Below are 8,091 nucleotides of genomic sequence, written 5' to 3' on the forward strand. Positions count from 1 at the left end.
TGGGCATGGACCCCAGGGTGCCAATTCTGCAGGGAACCTCAACACTAAATCACTGCCCCAGGTTAAGGAGGGAGGAGATATAGCGCGGCCTGTGGGAAGGGTGGCAATTGGAACCAGGCTGGCCCTACAGAAAGGCTCCGTGTCTAGTCCCCTTCTTGGGTCCCAAGGCCGTAGACTCCGTCAGCCCGATGGGTGGGGAGGTGGACAGGCTCCCACTCCTGGTCCCAACCTATATGTCTGTGTGGAGTTCCTGGGGCCAGGCCCCTCGGACCCCCAGTGAGAGCGGAAGGTGATGGTCAATGGGGAGACATTCCTGGGGTGGCGAGACCCTGGGACGGCAAGACCCTGGGACAGAGAGAACTCTTGTCAGGGCCCCGGGTGGTGCAGCCTCAGATGCTGAGGGGCTGGGTGAGCTGGGTGAGGGTCCCAGGGACGAAGCCCCTCGCCCTGTCTATGGCCCAGATCCCTGTGCAGACCCAGGAGGGGTGGGGCTGGCTGGCCGTTGGGGTTTCTCCAGGACACCAGCTGCGTGACCCTGTTGTGGGGGGACTGTGTCTCTTTGGGACAGGATCCAGGCCCTGCTCCTGTAACTGCCAAGGGTTTGAATTTGAATCCAGGGAACCAATCGGCGGAGAGGGAAATGGTCAGTGAAAATGCAGATGACCTGGCTGGCAGCAGGGAGGAGCGGCTAAGCTCGGGATACCTGCCTGCCTGTAACCGGACCCCTGGGGTCGAGTGGGACGGAGAGATGCTCCCCATCCCCCTGCACATGGGGGAGGGGCTCACGCTGGCTCTGATGCTGTGAGCAAAGCAGCAAGCTCGCTGCCTATCCCCACTGGGACAGCAGGGGCGAAGCTGAGCCCAGGGGGATCGGAGACCCAGCTCAGTGTGGGGAACCACAGCCAGGGCAGGACAGCTGCCAACCAGGGCTGCCTTGTCCAGAGCCTTGGGACACCTGCCTGTCACAGAGGAGTCTTTTCAGAAGGTGGCCCTGGGCTTGGTGGGGGACGGATGGGAGGGGAAGGCCTCCCCCGATGGAGAATCAGTGCTGGAGCATGGACTGACTTTCTGGGAACAGCTCGCTGAGCTCCTGGGTCCGGCCAGGGAGAACCTAGCCAGGGCCCAAGGAGGCAGAAGATCCGGTACGACCGCTCGGCCTACGGCACCGGGGACCAGGTGAGGGGTCTCGTCCGGTGAGGAAGCATAAGCCGCAACCTGCCTGGGACGGGCCCTTCAAGGTCATCCAGCAGCTGAATGAGGAGAACGATGTGGTGGAACTGCCCAGCCGGGCTCACAGCCACCGCGGGGACCAGTCAACGTGATGGAGCCGTACTGGTGGGTCTCTTCCCTGAGACAGGAGCCGGCCCCTTGCTGGAATCAGTTCCCCTCTCTGACCAGCTCACCCTGCCCAGCAGGCAGGGGTCAGAGAGACGCTGCATTCGCATCCACAGCTGTTCTCCCAGCCGGCCTGGGCTCACTAACCGAGCCGTCCACTGGGTGGAGAGGAGAGCCGGCCCTCCCATCATGTGTTCCCCATTCAGAATAAGGGGGAACACAGCCCGGGCCCTGGAGGGAGAGGTGAGAGACATGCTGGCTTTAGGGGCGGTCCAGCCACCCACCAGCCCGGGGGCCTCTCCCGTGGGCTGGTCCCCAGGAAAGACGGCTCGATCCCAGTCTGTGTGGCCTCTCAGAAGCTCAATGCCATCACTGTGTCTGGTGCCTCCCCGTGCCTAGGCCTGACGAGATCCTAGACAAGCTGGGGCGGGGTGGGGGGGACTCGGTACCCATGACCAGGGATCTCACCCAAGGCTACTGGCAGGTGCCTTTGGATCCAGATGCCAGGTTGAAACCTGCTTTTGTCACCCCTTTGGGGCTGTACAAGTCCCTGGTCCTACCTTTCAGCCTCAAGGAGGCTCCGGTCACCTGCCAGCGCCAGGGGGATCAGCTACTGAGGGGGATGGAGAATTGTACCCTAGCCAACATTGATGATATTTGTGACGTAAGCCAGACCTGGGAGGACTACGTGTCCCAGGTGAAGAGGGGGCCGGGGTCGCCTCCAGGATGCAGGGCTGACTGTAAAAGCTGGACGTGCAAGGTGGGGATGGCAGAGGGGTCGTACCTGGGCCGCAAGGTGGGGAGCGGCTGCCTAAAGCCAGAACCGGCCAAGGTGGGGGCGATCAGAGACTGGCCTCCGTCCCAGACTGAGAAACAGGCCAGGCCTTTATTGGGATGGCGTGTCCACTGCCAGAGGGTCGTGCCCCACTTTAGCTCTGTGTCGGCCCCCATCACTGAGCTGCGCAAGAAGTGGAAGCCAGACAAGTTGGTCTGGACCGGGCAGTGCAGAGGGGTCTCTGCATGCTGCAGGAGGATCTGGTCAAGGGCCCGGTGCTGGGAAACCCAGACTTTGACAAGCCCTATATGGCGTTCTCCGATGCCACACACACAGGGCTGGGCACGGTGCCGAGGCAGGCCAATGCAAAGGGCGAGAAACCCCCTCATGTCCCTGAGCAGGAAGCTGCTGCCCCGGGAGCAGGGCTATGCGGCTGTGGAGAAGGAGTGCCTGACCCTGGGGTGGGCTCTTAAAAGGCTGCAGCCGTACCTATTTGGGCGGTGCTTTACTGTGGACACTGACCACTCGCCCTGCCATGGCTGCACCAGATGAGAGGGGCCAATGCCAAGGTCCTGAGGTGGAGTCTGTCCTTCCAGGAGTATGAGCTGGAGATGGTCCCCGTTAAGGGGAGTGCAAATGTTATAGCCAATGCGTTGTCCCGGAGAGGGGGGGCCTGAACTTCCCCAGGTCACTGGTTAAAGTGACCCTTCTCCGTTCGGTCTCAAAAGGGGGAGAGATGTGAGGAAGTGGGGATTTTCTCTTGTTATGTTGTATGTGAGCCTATGTGAGTTTTACTGCTTTGCATGAAGGCTGTGTGTGCCTCAGTTTGCCTCTCGTATTGCACCAATGTCTGGGTGGTGGGAATAAGGGGGTGTGACTTTTGCGGGGATTGCTCCAGTTGCCTGCAGGGATGCTATGGCCGCCCCTTCGTAACCAGGAGCGGGATGTGACCAGGAAGCCAGACAAAGGCCGGAGGAGGAGCAAGGGGCAGGGCAGGGGCCAGGCAGCTGGAAGGAGTCGGTCTCCGCTGGCTTGGGGCTCAGGGGGGGACCAGAGCCCTGGCTCTGGGCTCCCCTCCCCCCAAGATGGATGTGGCTGAAAGTCACTGATTTCTGTGCTAACAAGCTCTGCCCTACGCTGTGTTCCTGTCGTCTAATAAGCCTCCTGTTTCCCCGGCTGGCGGAGAGTCATGTCTGACTGCGGAGTTGGGGGGCAGGACCCTCTGGGTACCCCAGGACCCCGCCTGGGCGGACTGGCTTGGGGAAGTGCCCGGAGGGGCGGAGGAGGCTGGAGGCTCCGGGGTCAGACCCAGGAAGGTGAAGCCGGGTGAGCTGTGTGTCCTGCAGACAGGCTGCTCCCCGAGAGGAGACGGCCCCGGAGTCCTGCCCGGCTTCATGGGGAGCAGGTCCAGGGGGCAGGTGTTGCTACCCCACGGGGTGCCCCAGGGCAGGCAGCTCCCCGGCAGCCCCCGTGGGCACAGCAGCCAGCCCACAGGCCGGGTATCATTAACCCCACGGGTGCCGAGTGCCCACAAGGAAATAGGGCTGGGGCTGGGCGAGGGGAAAGGGGCCGGGCGGTAAGCACTAGTGACACATGGAGGGGCTGCCCCCTGTTACAGGGGTGAAGGGCAGCACCACGGCCTGGCCCTGAGCCCCTCGATTCCAGTCCTCCCCTCCCCCAGATGTTTCCAGGATGTGGTGAGGCGGTGGGGGGGGACAAGGACAGGAAGCGAGAGGGGCCATTGGCCCCACTCTATTAGCATCAATGGGGCCAGACCCCAGGCTGGCATCATTTGGCCATAGCTCCATCGGAGTCAATGGGGCCTGTCCTGGTCTGTGCCCCGTAGGCCCCAACCCCACCCGTGTGGGGCCTGGCTCCCTGCCCCGCTCCAGCACTGAGCTGCCCCTGCCCACACCCTTCCTGCATGGTGTCACCTGAGCTCCGGGACACAGCCCCCCAGCCCCACCCCTCGCGCCGTGGGGCAGGACGGCAGGGACAGGGCAGCTCCCCCCCTTGCTGTGGGGCAGGACGGCAGGGACAGGGCAGCCCCCCCCGGTGCTGTGGGGCAGGACGGCAGGGACAGGGCAGGCCCCCCCCCCCCGTGCTGTGAGGCAGGACGGCAGGGACAGCGCAGCTCCCCCCCCGGTGCTGTGGGGCAGGATGGCAGGGACAGGGCAGCTCCCCCCTCGTGCCGTGGGGCAGAACGCGAGGGACAGGACAGCCCCCCACCCCGGTGCTGTGGGGCAGGACGGCAGGGACAGGGCAGGGCCCCCCCCCGTGCTGTAGGGCAGGACAGCAGGGACAGGGCAGCCCCCCCCCGCCCCCCCCAGTGCTGTAGGGCAGAACGGCAGGAACAGGGCAGCTCCCCCTCGTGCCGTGGGGCAGAATGGCAGGGACAGGGCAGCCCCCCCCCGTGCTGTGGGGCAGGACAGCAGGGACAGGGCAGCTCCCCCCCTTGCTGTGGGGCAGGACGGCAGGGACAGGGCAGCTCCCCCCTCGCGCCGTGGGGCAGGATGGCAGGGACAGGGCAGCCCTCCCCCGTGCTGTGGGGCAGGACAGCAGGGACAGGGCAGCCTCCCCCTTGCTGTGGGGCAGGACGGCAGGGACAGCGCAGCCCCCCCTCCCGGTGCTGTGGGGCAGGACGGCAGGGACAGGGCAGCCCGCCCCCCGGTGCTGTGGGGCAGGACGGCAGGGACAGGGCAGCTCCGCCCCTTGCTGTGGGGCAGGACGGCAGGGACAGGGCAGCCCCCCCCCCCGTGTTGTGGAGCAGGACGGCAGGGACAGGGCAGCTCCCCCCCCCGTGCTGTGGGGCAGGACGGCAGGGACAGGGCAGCTCCCCCCCTTGCTGTGGGGCAGGACGGCAGGGACAGGGCAGCCCCCCCCGGTGCTGTGGGGCAGGACGGCAGGGACAGGGCAGGCCCCCCCCCTCCCCGTGCTGTGAGGCAGGACGGCAGGGACAGCGCAGCTCCCCCCCCGTGCTGTGGGGCAGGACGGCAGGGACAGGGCAGCTCCCCCCCCTTGCTGTGGGGCAGGACGGCAGGGACAGGGCAGCCCCCCCCCCCGGTGCTGTGGGGCAGGATGGCAGGGACAGAGCAGCTCCCCCCTCGTGCCGTGGGGCAGAACGCGAGGGACAGGACAGCCCCCCACCCCGGTGCTGTGGGGCAGGACGGCAGGGGACAGGGCAGGGCCCCCCCCCCCCCCGTGCTGTAGGGCAGGACGGCAGGGACAGGGCAGCCCCCCTCCGCCCCCCCCAGTGCTGTAGGGCAGAACGGCAGGAACAGGGCAGCTCCCCCTCGTGCCGTGGGGCAGGATGGCAGGGACAGGGCAGCCCCCCCCCCGTGCTGTGGGGCAGGACAGCAGGGACAGGGCAGCTCCCCCCCTTGCTGTGGGGCAGGACGGCAGGGACAGGGCAGCTCCCCCCTCGCGCCGTGGGGCAGGATGGCAGGGACAGGGCAGCCCCCCCTGTGCTGTGGGGCAGGACAGCAGGGACAGGGCAGCCTCCCCCTTGCTGTGGGGCAGGACGGCAGGGACAGGGCAGCCCGCCCCCCGGTGCTGTGGGGCAGGACGGCAGGGACAGGGCAGCTCACCCCGTGCTGTAGGGCAGGACGGCAGGGACAGGGCAGCTCACCCCGTGCTGTAGGGCAGAACGGCAGGAACAGGGCAGCTCCCCCCTCGCGCCGTGGGGCAGGATGGCAGGGATAGGGCAGCCCCCCCCCGTGCTGTGGGGCAGGACAGCAGGGACAGGGCAGCTCCCCCCCTTGCTGTGGGGCAGGACGGCAGGGACAGGGCAGCTCCCCCCCCCGTGCTGTGGGGCAGGACGGCAGGGACAGGGCAGCCCGCCCCCCGGTGCTGTGGGGCAGGACGGCAGGGACAGCGCAGCTCCCCCCCGTGCTGTGAGGCAGGACGGCAGGGACAGGGCAGCTCCCCCCGGTGCTGTGGGGCAGGACAGCAGGGACAGGGCACCCCCAGCCCCCCACTCTGGCCGGGCGCGTCGCTCACCAGCGCTCAGGGATCCGTCTGTGGGTCTGCGGCGGGCGGGTGTGACTGCACTTCGCCTGTTCCGGGGCTTCCTGTCAGAGCGTCGCCTCCCCCTGCCCCACAGCTGCCTGCCGCTTCCGACAGGGCCCCCAGCTCGGGGGCGGGGACACAGGGCCCCCCCCCCCCGGCCAGCACCCAGCGGGGTTGCATTGCCTTCCCTTGCCCTATCCTACCTCCTCCCTGCCACAGCACAGCCCGCCCGGCCTAGGGCCACCTGCGACCTCCCCCATCACCACAGCCCCCCAGCTGCTATGGGGCAGGGCAGCCCCTCTGGCTGTGGGGCTGTGTTTCATTGTGTGCCATGCCTGGTCCAACGAGGCCCCGATTTGGGGTCTGCACGCCTCCCCCCAGCCCCGCATACGCCCTATGGTCTGGGTGCTGCCCTCCCAGTGCGTCATGCACCTCCCGGCCCGTGCCCCTGACAAACCCTCCTGGCGCAGTGCCCTGGGGATATCAGCACTGTCCCCCCGCCCCCATTGCCCTCTGGGGTGCCGATGTGACCAAGTGGGACTGTTCTCACTGTTCTCTCTGAATACTGGGTGGGCGCCTCAGTTTCCCCTAGGCCTTTTTTAAGGACCCAGGCGGTGGGATCGGGGGTGTGATTGTTGTAGAGCCCTAGAGGGCCAGTGCGATGATGTCGGCCAACACCCGGTCTCCTGGCCACTGATGGCCTGGGCCCCTCCTCTGCAAAGGTGCCAACGGAAGGTGTTGGGGAGCAAAGAGATCAGGTGGCCTCCTGGCCCGGGAGAGAGACACAGGCCAGAGAAGGGGCTGGAGAGTTTCAGTTTGGAGCTGGCTGGGGAAAGCAAGGGAGGCCCGGACCCGGCTCCAAAATGGACCCAGCTGAGGGTCCTGTTCTCTGCACCTACAAGCTCTGTGTTAGACCATGTTCCTGTCGTCTAATAAACCTTCTGTTTTCCTGGCTGGCTGAAAGTCACGTCTGACTGTGGAGTTGGGGGGCAGGACCCTCTGGCTTCCCCAGGAGCCCCGCCTGGGTGGACTCGCTGTGGGAAGCGCAGGGAGGGGCAGAGGAGGCTGAATGCTCCGAGGTCAGACCCAGGAAGGTGGAAGCCGGGTGAGCTGTGTGTCCAGAATACAGGCTGCTCACAGAAAGGCGACTGCCCCAGAGTCCTGCCTGGCTTCGTGGGGAGCAGCTCCAGAGCATCGCCCAGGGACCCCGTGATAGTGGCGTGGGGACCCGTTCACAGTGCCTTGGGGGGATGTTGTGGCTCCCCCGGGCGGGGCACGGTGTGGAGACGATGCGGCTCCCCCCGGGCAGGGCAGACCACACTGCGGGGATCGCTCCCCCGGGCAGGGCACAGTACAGCTACCCCAGGCAGGGCACGGTGCGGAGACAATGCGGCTCCCCCCGGGCAGCCCAGCGAGGATCCCGGTCACTCCCACTAGGCCGGGCACACAGAGAAAACAGCTCCTGGCGGGGATAGGGGGCGCTTGCAGGGGTGCACAGAAGTGCCTCTGTCCCACTGCCCACCCTGGTGAGAGCCAGTGGGGGTCCCGACCCCAGGCTCTTGCCTGGGCCCAGGAGTGCCCCTGCAGTAACATCCCTGCCCTCTGCGGATCCCCGCCCCCGGCTCGCGGCCCGTTTCCGCCCTGTGGGGCCAGGGCCCGACCCCCTCCCCACTCAGGGCACAGACCCCAGGGTGGCCGGTGCACCCCATGGCCGGCAGCTCCGAGCTGGGGCAGAGGGACGGCCGGGGCAGCCCCTCGGCAGGAGAACAAAGCCAGGCCCGGGACAGAGATGCGGGCGGCACCTATGGCTTTATTCAGCGACCCCAGGCGCTGGGGTCGCTTAGCGCAGCGGGGGGGTGGGGGGTGGGGGCTCCCTGTGCGGCCCATGTGACCGCGTGCCCGTGGCATCTGGGGGGCCCAGACTACCCCCTAGGAATGGGGGACATGAAGGGAAGGGGAGACCTCAAAGGATG

Source organism: Lepidochelys kempii, chromosome 6, assembly GCF_965140265.1.
Source record: "Lepidochelys kempii isolate rLepKem1 chromosome 6, rLepKem1.hap2, whole genome shotgun sequence".
In the NCBI taxonomy this organism is placed as follows: Eukaryota; Metazoa; Chordata; order Testudines; family Cheloniidae; genus Lepidochelys; species Lepidochelys kempii.